This window comes from Salvelinus fontinalis, chromosome 4 (genome assembly GCF_029448725.1).
Source record: "Salvelinus fontinalis isolate EN_2023a chromosome 4, ASM2944872v1, whole genome shotgun sequence".
Lineage (NCBI taxonomy): Eukaryota > Metazoa > Chordata > Actinopteri > Salmoniformes > Salmonidae > Salvelinus > Salvelinus fontinalis.
The window spans coordinates 43,752,738-43,770,850 of NC_074668.1; the positions used below are offsets into that span (position 1 = coordinate 43,752,738).

The 18,113-nt window shown below is 42.2% G+C and overlaps 1 protein-coding gene across 1 annotated transcript in view; it reads right to left on the reverse strand.

Moving 5' to 3' along the window:
- The window catches only part of ghra (growth hormone receptor a), an 80,247-nt gene extending 66,507 nt beyond the window's left edge, over window positions 1-13,740 (reverse strand). The window contains exon 1 of the mRNA XM_055920288.1: window positions 13,418-13,740. The gene's annotated coding sequence lies outside the window, so the exon portion shown is untranslated. The remainder of the gene's footprint in view (window positions 1-13,417) is intronic.
- Window positions 13,741-18,113: the final 4,373 nt, after the last annotated feature.

Sequence of the window (18,113 nt, forward strand, 5' to 3'; positions counted from 1 at the left end):
TAATTTAAACCGACTTATAGCAGTTTATAGCAGTTTATTGCGATTTTCCTGGATTTCTTTGTGACGCACTTCCACTAGTTGGGCACCTCTCCAGTGGGTGGCTAACGTTTAGCGGCTAATTCGACTGGACAAGAGGACATCTTTCAGCCAAAAGACGATTGTTTTGAAGAAAGGACACCTTGCCCAAGATTCTGATTGAAGCTCAGCTAATAGTAAGCAGTCTTTATGCTGTTAATTAATTGTTCTGTTGAAAAAAGTAAAATGCATGAGACGCCATTTCTTGCAGTATAGCATTGCGTTATCGCAGCCTGTATTGCGCAGTAACGATAATTTTAAAAATGTAATTCAGCGATTGCATTAAGAACTAATTTGGCTTTCAATTGCTGTCCAACCTGTATTTTTTTAGTCAAGTTTATGAATAGTTTTCGATAAGAGTAGGTGGCTTTCCAAGATGGCGCAGGACAGATTGCTTGAGCTCTTGGCTACTTTTCTCATTGTATAAGCACAATTTGTGCCGCTAAATATGCACATTTTCGAACAAACACTATATGCATTGTGTAATATGATGTTACAGGACTGTCATCTGAAGAATTCTGAGAAGGTTAGTGAAAAAACTAATATATTTTGGTGGTTTATACGTTATAGCTATTTTTGCCTTGAATCAATGCTGTTATAATGTTCGCTATTGTGCTAAGCTAATATAACGCTATATTGTGTTTTCGCTGTAAAACACTTAGAAAATCTGAAATATTGTCTTGATTCACAAGATCTGTGTCTTTCATCTGCTGCACGCTGTGTATTTTTAAGAAATGTTTTATGATGAGTAATTAGCTAATACACGATGGTCTCTGTAGTTATTCTAGTCATTTTAGTGAGAGTTGTGATGGGGGCTGCAATGGTAAACTATGATTTATACCTGAAATATGCAAATTTTTCTAACAAAACCTATTCTATACAATAAATATGTTATCAGACTGTCATCTGATGAGGTTGTTTCTTGGTTAGTGGCTATTTATATCTTTATTTGGTCGAATTTGTGATAGCTACTGATGCAGTAAGAAAATGGTGGAGTATGGAAGTGGTGTCTTTTGCTAACGTGGTTAGCTAATAGATTTACATATTTTGTCTTCCCTGTAAAACATTTTAAAAATCAGAAATGATGGCTTTATTCACAAGATGTGTATCTTTCATTTGGTGTCTTGGACTTGTGATTTCATGAACATTTTATTATATGATATCCATGTGGCTTTAGGCTAGGCTATGCTAGTCAGCTGTTGTGATGGGGGGGCTCCCGGATCCGGGTTTGGTAGGCGTTAGAGGTTAAGACCTTTTAAGTTGAATGTGACATATTTTAGTGGATTAAGCATAGGTTGGGTTTCAAATATGTAACAATGGAAATCTATCATATGTAGATAGTTAGGAAATGTTTAAACTTTGGTTTGAACACAGAAGTGACCTGTGTCTCTTTAGGAAGGAAACAATAAACATAGAAAAAAGGAAAAAAAATAAAATCCCACCCACCCCGATTGTCAGACTAAAACAACAATCCCAACAATCAAACATGAATACACTTGTAGAGATATGTTGCTGCTCGCTTTCCATCTTGCTCTCACTAGCTAAACCTTGGCGAAAACTAAAACCTGCGAGCTCTCTAAGTTGAAAACAAACGTTGTGAATAGACATTTATGGCTGAATATTTACTGCTCACAGTAAGGGCTGCTTGAGTCTCTTTTCGAAAGATTAACATAAATGAGGGGGAAAGCATATTTGCGTCGCCCAGTGGATATGGACTAAACCAAAATATACTCTCCTGTAAATGTAATAGAACTCACCCCGGAAAGATACGGTTAATTGAAAATGTACAAATCAAGTATAGCGACCGGAAGATATCAGCAGTTCAGTCCGGATAAGAGAAAACAAACAAACTGCATCTTATCCCTCAGAGAGACCGTCCTGGCTCAGACGTTGTTCAGTTCTTTGAGAAAGGTGTACACTTCTCCTGGTGTGTTGAAGAGATGGCTTTAGCCTTTGTACTGAACTTTCATCCGCGCAGGCTGGATGAGGTAGCCGGTGATGTTCTTCTCCTTCAGTGCTTTGGCGGCAGGTCTGAACTGCTTGCGACGTCTGCCGAGATCCTCGCTCATATCCGGGAAAAGGCTGACCCTCTTGCCATAGATGGTGATGTCCCCTTTGACTCTTGCGAATTGCAGTATCTTCTCTCTGTCTTGGAAGCGGAGGAACCTGATCAGGATGGCCTGTGGGGGCTCATCTGGCCGGGGTGCTGGAGGTCATTTTGCAGGGCTCTGGCAGTCATTTTGCAGGGCTCTGGCAGTGCTCCTCCTTGCACAAAGGCGGAGGTAGCGGTCCTGCTGCTGGGTTGTTGCCCTCCTACGGCCTCCTCCACGTCTCCTGATGTACTGGCCTGTCTCCTCGTAGCGCCTCCATGCTCTGGACACTACGCTGACAGACAAAGCAAACCTTCTTGCCACAGCTCGCATTGATGTGCCATCCTGGATGAGCTGCACTACCTGAGCCACTTGTGTGGGTTGTAGACTCCGTCTCATGCTACCACTAGAGTGAAAGCACCGCCAGCATTCAAAAGTGACAAAAACATCAGACAGGAAGCATAGGAACTGAGAAGTGGTCTGTGGTCACCACCTGCAGAACCACTCCTTTATTGGGGGTGTCTTGCTAATTGCCTATAATTTCCACCTTTTGTCTATTCCATTTGCACAACAGGATGTGAAATTTATTGTCAATCAGTGTTGCTTCCTAAGTGGACAGTTTGATTTCACAGAGTGTGATTGACTTGGAGTTACATTGTGTTCCCTTGATTTTTTTGAGCAGTGTATAATGAGACAAATTACAGGCAGTAGCCTACAAGTAGCAAAATAGAATTAAATTGATTAAAAATGAAATGTATTTCAATATAATTGACAAAATATAAACAGTAGGATATAAGCCTAATGCAGTCATCTCGGTTTTCATTTGAATAATTTTTTTATACTTCGCTTGTTTGTATCAATTGCAAAGACACTGGCGACTTTTTTTGTTGGCAACTTTGTTCAGTGAGCAGGTCATAGAGATACGGAGAAACCATATGATTCTACGTTTAGTGGAGATCTTCTGTGTATAAAGTGATGTGGGAGGGCAATCTGTTCGCAAAGCATTTACTTTAAACGTTATTGCTACTATACAGTCCACAAGGGCACCATCCGTGAGATGGTTGTATGGATAAGTGGCTGGCGTTCGAACGTGGGTGCCAAAATAAAGGTATTGTTCCTTTTCAGAGATCTCTGGTGGCCATTTTTATATTATAACAGGGTCTTTTTCGAGCAGGGCCGTTAATTCTCCACACCGAAGATGTATATGGCAGCTATTTTAGCGTGTCATGTAGGAATTTATGGTTCCACTCCAGTGGCTCATCCCATGGCAGTGCGGTTTTTAAAAAGGTGTGCGCCGTGTCAGACCGGTTTCTAAGCCTTTTGCGCCCACTTGGGATTTGGTTTTGGATGTGCTGTTTGAGGGCCCCTTCGAACCGATGGAGCCTGTGCATCTGAAGATCCCCTCCTATATGAAGTTTGCGCTTGGCGACTCAAAAGTAACGTTGCGGCCTTCAACCCTAAGGTCATGACTATGTCCTACAGGTCTCTAGCTTTTTCACTTTTCGCCTCCTCCATTTGCTTCTGAGGAGCAGCGGGGGTTACATGTCCGGTGTGCAGTAGGAGCGTTACACATGTATATTGAGCGGACTAGGGGTGTCCGTTTGTGTGACCAATTTGTCGGCTGACCTGGTGCAATTTCATGGCTCCTTTGACTCCAGTCAAAGGAGCCATGAGTTTGTTTGGCACAGCTTCCTCGTTCCTCAATCTAAAAGAACTTGATACTCGATCCACTTTTCTCAAGTATTTTGAAGAGCTCCTTGGGAGTCTGCACATCTTCCTATCCATTAAATGTGTTTGTCTGCACAATGTTTCACAGCCCCACCCACACCATCTGGTGCCCCCTTCCCATGAGCCTTTTCAGAAAAGTTCCAGGGGATTTGTTTGAATCCGTAAATATATGGCACAGTGCTGAGTAGGTATATGTTCTTCTTGTTTCTGTATTGGGTGACGGGACCGTCGCTCATCATGTGGAGTCATGATTTGTGGATTCTTGTTCTTGACATCTCTTAGGACAGGCTCCAGGTGAGCCCAGACTGCTATCTCATCATGTCTAAGGGAGTCAGATATGGTGGCGTAGGACTGGCTTCCCTCTGATGTTTATGCAACACTTGCATGGATCGTAGCCTGCTGTCTACTCCCCCCAAAGTGGAACACCTGTATTTCTGTGGCCAATTAGCAACTGAGTCAGCAGTAATCTATGTCCTGACGATACAGGCATTTTCTTGATAGAGGCATCAGCAAATTGACCCTCAATTAACTTCTCTAGGGTAGGGGGCAGCATTCAGTTTGGATGAAAAGTATGACCAAATTAAACTGCCTGCTTCTCTGACCCAGAAGATATGATATGCATATAACTGGTAGATTTGGGTAGAAAACACTCTAAAGTTTCCAAAACTGTTAAAATAGTGTCTGTGAGTATAACAGAACTGATTTGGGAGGCGAAAACCTGAGAAAAATCCATTCAGGAAGTTTTTTTATTTTTTTTTTGTTTTCTATTCAATGCCATTACAGTATCCATTGACTTAGGACTCAAATTGCAGTTTCTGTGCCTTCCACTAGATGTCAACAGTCTTTATAAATTGCTTCAGGCTTGTATTCTGAAAAATGAGGAAGTAAGAGCAGTCTGAATGAGTGGACCCTAAAGTGTCACAGAGCTTTTTCATGACCGAGACCGAGAGAGTGCCTTTCTTTTTAACCTTTTAAATTGACAACGTTATTGTCCGGTTGAAATATTATCGATTATTTAGGTTAAAAACAACCTGAGGATTGAATAGAAACATCGATTGACATGTTTCTATGAACTTTACGGATACAATTTTGATTTTTTTGTCTGCCTGTTTTGACTGCGTTTGAGCCCATGGATTACTGAAGAAAAGGCGCAAACAAAACGGAGGTTTTTGGATATAAAGAGACTTTATCGAACAAAAGGAACATTTATTGAGTAAATGAATGTCTGCTGAGTGCAACCATATGAAGACAATCAAAGCTAAGGGAATCATTTTATCTCTATTTCTGACTTGTGTAACTCTTCTACTTGGCTGGTTACTGTTTGTAATGATTTGTCTAGTGGGCTATGTTCTCAAATAATCGTAAGGTATGCTTTCGCCGTAAAGCATTTTTTAAATCTGACACCGTGGTTGGATTCACAAGAAGTTAATCTTTAAACCTATGTAAAATATGTTTCGTTTTCTGAATATTTATAATGAGCATTCCTGTATTTGAATTTGGCGCCCAGCAGTTTCACTGGCTGTTGAAGAGGTGGGACGCTAACGTCTCACGTACCCAAGAGAGGTTAAGAAACAGAAAAAAAATTGTTATTTATGCAAATGTATTTTCAGTACAAAACTGACAAAGAACACCCTTATCCTACAAAAACGTGTGTTTTTACTTACAAGTAGATAATATGATGTATTTGTGTGTAAAAATAATAATAATAAATATTATTTGTAACTTAAATTTGTACATAATGTTTCTGCCACCGTCTCTTATCACCGAAAAGAGCTTCTATATAACAGGACAGCGATTACTCACCTCGTACTAGAAGAATAGTTTTTCTTTAACGAGTCATATTTACTTGATACACCCGACAAGGCCCTCATCCCCATCATTCGCAGGAGAAAGAGACGGAGATATCGGGGACGTAGGTTGGGGTGCCTTGTAAGGATCCGACGGCGAGTGAGTAATCTGCCTTTACCATCGGTCCTATTAGCCGACGTACAATCATTGGATAATAAAAGAGACTAACTACGATCACGTATATCCTACCAGCGAGACATTAACTGTAATATCTTATGTTTCACAGAGTCGTGGCTGAACGATGATATGAATAACATACAGCCGGCGGGTTTTACGCTGTATTGGCAGGATAGAACAGCCACCTCTGGTAAGACAAGGGGTGACGGTCTATGTATATTTGTAAACAACAGCTGGTGCACGAAATCTAATAGTAAGGAAGTCTCTAGGTTTTGCTCGCCTGAGGTAGATAATCAAATGATAAGCTGAAGACCACACTATTTACCAAGAGACTTTTCATCTATATTCTTCGAAGCTGTCTATTTACCACCACAAACCGATGCTGGCACTAAGACCACACTCAATGAACTGTATACGGCCAATAGCAAACAGGAAAACGCTCATCCAGAGGCGGCGCTCCTAGTGGCCGGGGACTTTAACACAGGGAAACTTACGTACATACCCTAACCAGAAGCCATGGGGATTACAGTCAACATCCGCACTGAGCTAATGGGTAGAGCTGCCATTTTCAAGGAGTGGGCTCTAACACGGAAGCTTATAAGAAATCCCGGTATGCCCTCTGGCGAACCAAACAGGTCAACATTCACAAGGTCGCAGGGCCAGACGGATTACCAGGATGTGTACTCCGAGCATGCGCTAACCAACTGGCAATTGTCTTCAATAATATTTTCAACCTGTCCCTGACTGAGTCTGTAATATCAACATGTTTCAAGCAGACCACCATAGTCCCTGTGCCCAAGAACACTAAGGTAACTTGCCTAAATGATTATCGACCTGTAGCACATGTCTGTAGCCATGAAGTGCTTTGAAAGGCTGGTCAAGGCTCACATCAACACCATTATCCCAGAAACTCTAGACCAACTCCAATTTGCATACCGCCCCAACAAATGCACAGATGATGCAATCTCTATTGCACTCCACACTGCCCTTTCCCACCTGGACAAAAGGAACACCTATGTGAGAATGCTATTAATTGACTACAGCTCAGCGTTAAACACCATAATGCCCTCAAAGCTCATCACTAAGCTTAGGACCCTGGGACTAAACACCTCCCTCTGCAACTGGATCCTGGACTTCCTGTCGGGCCCCAGGTAGTAAGGGTGGGTAACAACACATCCACTACGCTGATCCTCAACATGGGGGCCCCTTAGGGGTGCGAGTTCAGTCCCCTCCTGTACTCATTTACATTACATTTACATTTAAGTCATTTAGCAGACGCTCTTATCCAGAGCGACTTACAAATTGGTGCATTCACCTTATGACATACTCCCTGTTCACTCATGACTGCATGGCCAGGCACGACTCCAACACCATCATTAAGTTTGCCGATGACAACAGTGGAAGGCCTGATCACCGACCACGATGAGACAGCCTATAGGGAGGAGGTCAGAGACCTGGCCGTGTGGTGTCAGGATAACAACCCCTACCTCAACGTGATCAAGACAAAGGAGATGATTGTGGACTACAGGAAAAGAAGGACCAAGCACTCTCCCATTCTCATCGACGGGGCTGTAGTGGAGCATGTTGAGAGCTTCAAGTTCCTTGGTATACACATCCCCAACAAACGATAATGGTCCAAACACACCAAGACAGTCGTAAAGAGCGCACGACAAAGCCTATTCCCCCTCAGGAGACTGAAAAGATTTGGCATGGTCCTCAGATCCTCATAAAGTTCTACAGCTGCACCATCGAGAGCATCCTGACTGGTTGCATCACTGCCTGGTATGGCAACTGCTCGGCCTACAGAGGGTAGTGCGTACGGCCGAGTACATCACTGGGGCCAAGCTTCCTGCTATCCAGGACCTATATACCAGGCGGTGTCAGAGGAAGGCCCTAAAAATTGTCAAAGACTCCAGCCACCCTAGTCATAGACGGTTCTCTCTGCTACCGTATGTCAAGCGGTACCGGAGCAGCAAGTCTAAGTCCAAAAGGCTTCTTAACTGCTTCTACCCCCAAGCCATAAGACTCCTGATGAGCGAATCAAATGGCTACCCAGACTATTTGCATTGCCCCCCTTCACATTTAACCATGAACTATTTTAGGACTAAATAAAACAGAAGGGGCATAGTTACGTAACATAAAATGTGTATAAATTGGTTGTTGGTTTTAATATTTAATTCGGACCACAAAATATGCACGTCACGTCATTGACCCAAATGTCTGCAATCCAGAATTCCATCCTTAGTTTTTTTGTTACATTGCATCTAAAACACATCGCTATGACTTCTCACTGCTCTTAGCATTGTATTACTGAAAGAACATTAGATGTGGCTTTTACATTAATATTGTATGCTGGCTAGGCCTAACTCATTTGTATTGGAGCAAGACAGGGCCGGTTCTAGCAGTGTGTAATACAATACATTCAATGTATAGCACTCAGATTTTATTATAACACCCACCACCCACATAAAATTAGGGCTGTGACAGTGATGGAATTAAAACAAAAATAATTAAATATTTAACCTTTTATTTACCTAAGCTGACGGTAATTGGCCAGCCAAATGACCGCAGTCTCTGTAATAACCGTTCAAATAGCAAAGAAATATAAATACATATACTTTTTTTGCCACACATTTTCTCCTCTCCACTCCTGACTGCATGTGCTGCCATAGATATAGAATAGAACAGGCATCCCTTTTCAAGTCAATGATGGCATAATGGGCGGACTGGCGGCCATTGTTGTGTACCCATAGGCGCAAAGCTGGAAGTAAAAGCAGGAAGTATACCCATCAATATGTGCTGTGATTTGTTGATTCAACTCAACTGACATTACAAAAAAATACTTTCCAATACATGAGCCACATCAGTTAACATCATTTGATTGAACATTCTACATTACCATGGAAATGAATGCAACACAGCCATTAAGGCAGCCATTAAGAGTGTACTCATGAGTTTACCAGTTCGAATGGCCAGGGTTAGACGTTCCAAGCCCATTTCATTCTATGCCTATGTGTGCTGCTGCTGCACCTTGCTTACACCTTTCTGCGTGTGCTAGTTTGCTACAACAACTTGCTTGTTTCAGCAAGAAGCAACAAAGTTTCCTCGTGTTGTTAAGAGTCAATGTCACTGCAGAAAAGGACTAAACCGCACGAATGGCCGGCTTCAGTCAGGTGTTTGTGCCCGCCCACAAAAAAACGGTTACCATGGTTATTTTATTTTCATGATGCTTTTCATCCATAACCATCAATTACACTGTAATTGTGCCAGCCATACATAAAATTAGATTTTCAGCTTTTTTCTCACCTTTCTTTAAACATCTGTAAAAGGCGTAGTTTGGGTAGAGATCTAACCAATCCACATTTCAAGTATTTATAAATGTAGTGACATAAATGAAAAGCCCTTGTCAACACACTCTGTACCCAGAGGACCACTCAGGCTGACCCCTGTCTCAGGGGGACTAGTGTTAATGTAACATAAAACAGAGAACCCTCCTCTCCTCTCAATCTTTACTGCTGTTCCCACACACACTGGGATTGACAGGCCCATCATTGCAGCCTGAGATTGGAGTGTTTGTGTGTTCATTTAAGGGTTATTAGAGAGCTGGACTTGTAAAAGGTTGATTTAATGGTCTATGTGGGTGGACGAACACTACAAATAGAGCTGATGGAACTGGTCTCTTTTAAAAAGCGTCTGTCGTCATTTATAAAACTCTGTTTTTAGCCACATGCAGCACATTACATATGGCAGATAGCCTGCTTGCCCGTCCATTACAGAGAAAGACAGCGGAGGTGGCCTCTGAAGACCAATGCTATTCACTATACTCATTTCTAAAAGGTCCCTATTGCTGTCCTCTGCACTGAGCACTCAGACGTAGTTACAAAAGGGGAAAACAAAGTTGGACATCTGTAAAGCCTATGCTATATTCCATTCAGCTCATTTCTGCTCAACCCGTACCTGATTCTGAATAGTGAATGACCATGCACTAGACCGGGCGTAGTCAAGAACTAATTTGACAAGGTCTGGTCCCAGAAACTCCCTAGATGGCAAAGACCCGAATAGATATTGTCATTAATCAGCATAGTAACCAACCCCCATCTCGCAACCCATGCGATCTCAAACTGTTCAAACAGTTTACACCCTTTTTGATGGTGGAGAGGAGAAATATGTTCTTTCCTGCAATTCTACACATTTTGCCATGCATTATGTGTGTTCATATGATACCAGGGGTCGAAGCCCAACTGAGTTCCCCCCCCAAAAAAACGTGGCCCGTATTAACCCCGTTCTGGGTCCGGATCCAGCACGTGGTCCGCCTGTTCAGTATGGGGGCACTAGACCTCCACTCCATAGATTAACAGAGAGATAATGGAAGCCCTCTCTTACCAGCTCTCCAAACAACACATTTAAAATATGTATTTTTTTCACTCCAATATTGTGTTATTTTTTCTGATAAAAATAGGCTAAATAAAAATACGGTTAACAATTTACAGTATCACTCAGCCAGTGGTCTCACTTTTCTTGGTCATGTAACAATGTACACACACATGCAGGCAAACGCACACCACACACAATTCCTTCACCTTATCATGGCCACCTGGCAATGATGTGAGATGTGGTATTGGTTTCCAATGCAAGAGTCTCCCCAATGGATATTACCCCCATGGCTGAGGCAGAGCTGTATATGTGTAGTGGCGTCTGCGCGTAGGCTAGGAATAGGGCTGGGCAATATACACTGCTCAAAAAAATAAAGGGAACACTTAAACAACACAATGTAACTCCAAGTCAATCACACTTCTGTGAAATCAAACTGTCCACTTAGGAAGCAACACTGATTGACAATACATTTCACATGCTGTTGTACAAATGGAATAGACAAAAGGTGGAAATTATAGGCAATTAGCAAGACACCCCCAAAAAAGGAGTGATTCTGCAGGTGGTGACCAAAGACCACTTCTCAGTTCCTATGCTTCCTGGCTGATGTTTTGGTCACTTTTGAATGCTGGCGGTGCTCTCACTCTAGTGGTAGCATGAGACGGAGTCTACAACCCACACAAGTGGCTCAGGTAGTGCAGTTCATCCAGGATGGCACATCAATGCGAGCTGTGGCAAAAAGGTTTGCTGTGTCTGTCAGCGTAGTGTCCAGAGCATGGAGGCACTACCAGGAGACAGGCCAGTACATCAGGAGACGTGGAGGAGGCCGTAGGAGGGCAACAACCCAGCAGCAGGACCGCTACCTCTGCCTTTGTGCAAGGAGGTGCACTGCCAGAGCCCTGCAAAATGACCTCCAGCAGGCCACAATTTTGCATGTGTCTGCTCAAACGGTCAGAAACAGACTCCATGAGGGTGGTATGAGGGCCCGACGTCCACAGGTGGGGGTTGTGCTTACAGCCCATCACCGTGCAGGACTTTTGGCATTTGCCAGAGAACACCAAGATTGGCAAATTCGCCACTGGCGCCCTGTGCTCTTCACAGATGAAAGCAGGTTCACACTGAGCACATGAGCACGTGACAGACGTGACAGAGTCTGGAGATGCCGTGGAGAACGTTCTGCTGCCTGCAACATCCTCCAGCATGACCGGTTTGGCGGTGGGTCAGTCATGGTGTGGGGTGGCATTTCTTTGTGGGCCGCACAGCCCTCCATGTGCTCGCCAGAGGTAGCCTGACTGCCATTAGGTACCGAGATGAGATCCTCAGACCCCTTGTGAGACCATATGCTGACACATGCACATTTGTGGCCTGCTGGAGGTCATTTTTTTGCTAGGCCTAACATGCTGACCAGACCACCTGCGTTGCATATGCATGCTGACCAGACCGCCTGCGTTGCATATGCATGCTGACCAGACCGCCTGCGTTGCATATGCGAGCGGTGCAAAATAAATGTACACATACATGTTATTCAATCATTTCATCCAAACTGCTTGAACACGCACTTCAACGGGTGTCTGCGTAGCCAGACCCTAAAATAGAACTTAGTTCTATTTGATGCTTGACGTGCTGCAAGTCCCGCCTCTCCCATCTACTCATTGGTTTTTACGAGCATATACACACGTGGGGGATTGAAAGATGAACGAGCTCCTCACTCCAGTTGGTGGCGGTAATGCATCTTAAAGTTGGTTGCCAACCTCCATATAAAATCAGAAGAAGAATGAAGGAGGAGAGATTAATCAAAGAAAAACTAAAAACTAACTATGACTCATAAATGGGTAAAAATTCTAAAAAGATCCAGCAAAGAAAATTACCATATGTTTTTTAGGTAAATTGGTAAATTGCCAACCCAATGTTTATCTCCCAGGACAAATTAGCTAGTAACAGCAAGATAGCTAAATGTCCATGAATGTTTCCAATGTGTTTCAAACTCTCCCCAAATGAATAGAGTTGGTTCACGGTAGGTTTTGGTATTTTAACCTGCGTGTCATGAACGCGTCTGGTGGGGATAGACAAAATCAACATGGGCACAATGGGGCACGTTGCCGCACACATTGTGCCCCATTGTCACGGAGTCAGTTTGGTCATCAGCTACATCTGCCCAACAAGACAGGAATCAAAATGATTTGGACATGATGTTACACCACCATTTCATTCCCAACTATTGGGGAATAGATCAAATAGACCATGGATCACATTCCTATGGTAGATGCACCCACAACATTGCACCTCAAGAATGATCAATAATGAACATAGAATATTGTATACTTTCATAACTGCTATTGCATAGCTTGTAGCCTGTTTAATGTAAACTTTTTTCTTTTAAATGCATGAAGTATCCTATTGCATGCATTGCCTGTTTTTTTAAAATGTATTCCTGCACATTCATCATATTTCCCATGCAAAAACCTAGCCTTTGACTGACCAAAAAATAATTATGGTTTTACAACAACAAAAAATATGACATGGTTTGTTTATGCCCTGCATGCAATAGGTCACTCCATGCATTTGGAATTGTAACGCAATAGGTCAGTTCCATACTTCACATTTGGATTTTGTGTCGTTGCCATTTTAGACTAGGCTATCATCCACAAACTGTCAACAGGGGTCGGACTCGGAGCCCTGTGAAATCAATAGGGAATGGAGAATTTTTAACTATTGAAGCAAGAAAGGTAGAGCATAATGATGGATTAAAGCGTGTTTTAATAGTGAATTTCAGAGGTGTGACCTTGTTAAAACTACTGAACTTCTTATGGAAACCGAAACACTCGAACCATCTCCATCTGCATCTTTCATGCAAAAATAAATACCAAACGCTAACATCGCAGAAACGTGCACCACACACACGTGCCTCATAATCGCTTAGGGCAGATCACTCAAAATAATGAAAATAACTCGTTTCCTTTATATTTTCCGCAAAAAGAAAGAAACAGCTTTCATCAATAATATGGAACAATACAATTGAATGTAGCAACACGATGTTTGATGTTGAACAGCGACTCATCAAAACTTTTTGCTAGTGCCAGTCTGCGAGATTCCTCCCCCGAAAAGCATTGAGAAAACATCTAAAATGAAATTCATTTTTATAATAGGCAGACAATTGCATGCATAATTATTTATATACACGCACTCACCTAATACTATGTTGTCAGCTGGAAAAATGCGTGAGTGGTGTCGACTTCCTAAAATGTGTTCATCTGACAGAACCAGGACAGACACAACTGGTCCGCCTTTTAACTCCACGATGTAGCCTACCCCCTCAACGGACGATGTAGCCTTAATAAATAAAACAATCTAATGTTAACATTACCATACTTCAAGCTATGAGTGATCACTACTAACAGCTATGAATTTAGATGTATTCCTATATACGACCAAATTGACACTATCGCTATATTATTTCGTCTGGGATAAAAACAAGTACGACAGGGATTCTTAGAGATACAGTCAGCTCCGGGCTCTCTCAACAGTCAAGCGTGAGAATAAGCGCCCCCGTCCGGAAAATGTTCACGAAATTTCTCCGCGAAATCAAGAGGGTGAGATACATTTGATATCGTCAGCATTTCTAGAGATAACAAGCAGTGTGTTTTGTAAATGTGTTCATGTTATGTTCATACCTATGAATTGAATTGTAGCCTATAATTTCCAATCTCATCACGGACAATTATAGCTATTTAGCAACTTTTCAACTACTTACTACTGCTACTTAGCATGCAGTGGCGTGCCGTGGGCCTGGGGCCTGGGCCTTCAGTGAGGTATTACACAGTCCCACCCGAATTAATCCACCTCATTATGATGCCATGGCTCTAGACACTATACATTTAGACAGAAACGCAGTATAACCAGGCGTTGCGTCACCTTGAAATTGACAAATTGACATTTGACAAAAACATGACACAATCAATGAGTCTTTTCAATATTTCCCTTCACCTTTTCATTGTGCAGCTCCGTTGCACTGCGCGCGTGTTCTTTGAGCTGTAGATCCACTCCGGTGTCCCCAAAAGTTTTCAAAAGCACCATTGCTTGTTAGTGCCCAGCCGTACTTTGGTGTCTCGTTGCTGCCTTGGTTAGACAACTCAAGTTTGCAAAGCCAGTGTGGCTCCAAACACCAAATCAATCACTTGCAAATAATAGGCATTCCCAGCAGTACAGTTTGCAGTGCTTCTCGGAGCCAAGGAGCCATTGACAGCGCTCACCCCATTGACAGCGCTCGTAGTTGAAACTTTGAAAGTGGCGAGCGAACGAAGCCCTTTCCCGCCTGTGACAGGCTTTGTGGCGTCGGGCGACCTCTCCTTACAATGTCTAACTTTTCTTGAAAAGTTCGTCTTGAGAATGGCGTTATAATTATATCCTCGACCAAATCGATATCTTCTCCTCCTTCCGCCATTGTGGGTTGAAAAAACAGCTTAGTAGTACGCAAATTAATTCGTTTATCAAATTCAGTTTCCTAGATCTCCATAGGACCTGCCTTTCAATATTGGTAATCCATCAAAAGACATGCACGCACTACGCCTGCTAGCTGGCTCCTGTGTAACACTGGAGCCAGCCAGCAGGCGTACAATAACCAACTCTAAAGCTGATTGGTTAACACTAAATTTTCATTTCCATTCACTATAAGCGACAAGCGCCCGCACTGTTGATTCTGAAGGCCCGAGGGCAGATTTTAGACCCCTGGCAACACATGATGGCTGAATATGATTGGATAAAAGATCTAACATAAAGAAAAGCCGTCCAAATCTCAACCTGGGGCTGGAAGCAGTGCAACCAAGAGGAAAGCTATGAAATGAAGAGTATAACTCTTACTCTGGGGAATAATTTAATACATATTCGTGGGAAAATATATTTAAAAAAAAAATTATATTCTGATGATGTTTAGGCCAGCAGAGAAGGCCTTGCAGGCCCTGGCGGCCCACCACTGTTAGCATGTTAGCTAACCCTTCCTCTAACCCTTTCAGCTAACCCTTCACCCAACCCTAACCTTTTAACCTAACTCTTAAACTTAACCCTAACCCCTAGCCTAGCTAATATTATCCACCTAGCTAGAATTATTAAACATAAAGAACGTTTTGCAAATTCGTATCATATTGTACGTTTAGCAAATTCGTATCATATTGTACTTTTTGCAAATTCGTAAATATACTACGAATTGTAATTTTTTACATATCATACGAAATTGGTGATGGACATCTACAAATGAATACCTACCATACGAAACATGTCATACTAAATGGAGTGTCTCGGATTTATGTACAGAATAATACGAAATGCTCTGAGTATAGCTTGAGTATAGCTGCAGGCCTTACACAAGTTCAGATTTCATTCACAAAATGCCTTATGAACTAACACTCAGACTTGATTCTGTCTGAAATTATACCTCAAGTCTGTAGCTTGACAGCACTAGTACCTATTTCTATCATCCTTCAATAACTGTTTGAATAAATCAGGATGTTCACTGGCATCAAATACAATGTTTTTGGATCGCTAGAAAGAAAAGAGATGGATATAATCCCGTGGGTGAAATCATGGGACATCACAACATTACAAACTACTGGAGTCTATGGAGTCAGACTACTAGAAGAGATGAACAACGCCTTTTATATTCAAACTACAGAAGGACTTGAACGAGAAATATACCAAATACATTTACATATTCAATTTATTTAACAAAACAAACTATGACAAATTACATAATTACAGCAACACAATGAACACAACACATCACAGGAACTGAATGGCTAATGAGAGTGGATTATGGTTGTACACTCTTAGGAAAAAAGGTACTAAGTAGAACATATAGTCTACTTGTAAGCGGTGCGTAACTGGCAGCAGGGAAGTCAGGCGCAGGAGAGCAGAAATGGGTAACAATCGGAGCACTTTAACCTCTTGTGCAAGGGGGCAGTATTTTCACGTCAGGATGAAAAGCGTGCCCGTAGTAAACTGCCTGTTATTCAGGCCCAGAAGCTAGAATATGCATATAATTAGTAGATTTGGATAGAAAACACTCTAAAGTTTCCAAAACTGTTAGAATTATGTATGTGAGTATAACGGAACTCATATGGCAGGCAAAAGCCTGAGGAAAATCCAACCAGGAAGTGGGAAATCTGAGGTTTGTAGTTTTTCAAGTGATTGCCTATCCAATATACAGTGTCTATGGGGTCAGATTGTACTTCCTAAGGCTTCCACTAGATGTCAACAGTCTTTAGAATGTTGTTTCAGGCCTCTACTATGAAAGGGGAGCGAATAAGAGCTGTTTGAACCAGGGGTCTGGCAGAAAGCCTTGAGTTTAGTCACGCGAGCGGCCGTGAGCACGAGCTCCGTTCCCTTTAATTTCTAATGACAAAGGATTTGTCCGGTTGGAATATTATTGAAGATTTATGATAAAAACATCCTAAAGATTGATTATATACATCGTTTGACATGTTTCTACAAACTGTAATGGAACTTTTTTGACTTTTTGTCTGGACTTAGTGCTCGCGCCTTGTGCATTTGGATTACTGGACTAAACGTGCGAACAAAAAGGAGTTATTTGGACATAAATTATGGACTTTGTCGAACAAAACCAACATTTATTGGCCAGAAATAGAGGAAGGACTAAGAACAAACAAGAGAGAACTATTATAAAGTAGACTGTGTCTTTAAAATGTGTATAAGATGTATAAATTGAAGGTAAAAACAGAAATGTTTATCAGTTTACTCCAATTGGGGGATCGGTGGTAGGGTTTGCGAGGAATAATAATAAAGGTATACTCTTTAAAAAAAGTATGTATGTGTATGTATATATGTGTATATGTATGCATACGTGAATGGATATATATATTTACCCCCAAAAATATGGGGGATTGGAAATGATGCAGACAATTACATTGGAAGCAACATTCTTTCCGCAATATTAAGCTGATCCACCCCCCAAGAAAAAAAATAAAAATAAAAATAAAAAATAAAAAATAAAAAAATAAACATTTATTGGCCTCCCGGGTGGCGCAGTGGTCTAGAGCACTGCATCGCAGTGCTAGCTGCGCCACCAGAGTCTCTGGTTTCGCGCCCAGGCTCTGTCGCATCCGGCCGCGACCGGGAGGTCCGTGGGGCGACGCACAATTGGCTTAGCGTCGTCCGGGTTAGGGAGGGTTTGGCCGGTAGGGATATCCTTGTCTCATCGCGCTCCAGCGACTCCTGTGGCGGGCCCTAACCGAGGGGGGCGGGTGCACGGTGTTTCCTCCGACACATTGGTGTGGCTGGCTTCCGGGTTGGAGGCGCGCTGTGTTAAGAAGCAGTGCGGCTTGGTTGGGTTGTGCTTCGGAGGACGCATGGCTTTCGGCCTTCGTCTCTCCCGAGCCCGTATGGGAGTTGTAGCGATTGGATACCACAAAAATTGGGGAGAAAAGGGGATAAAATGAAATAAAAAAGATTTATTGTGGAACTGGGATTCCTGGGAGTGCATTCCGATGAAGATCATCAAAGGTAAGTGAATATTTATAATGCTATTTCTGACTTTTGTTGACTCCACGGCGGAAAGCTTTTTTGAAATCTGACACAGCGGTTGCATTATGTCTTTAATTCTATGCATAACACTTGTATCTTTCATCAACGTTTGTGATGAGTATTCCTGTAAATTGATGTGGCTCTCTGCAAAATCACCGGATGTTTTGGAGGCAAAACATTACTGAACATAACGCGCCAATGTAAACTGAGATTTTTGGATATAAATATGAACTTTATCGAACAAAACATACATGTATTGTGTAACATGAAGTCCTGTGAGTGCCATCTGATGAAGATCATCAAAGGTTAGTGATTAATTTGATCTCTATTTCTGCTTTTTGTGACTCCTCT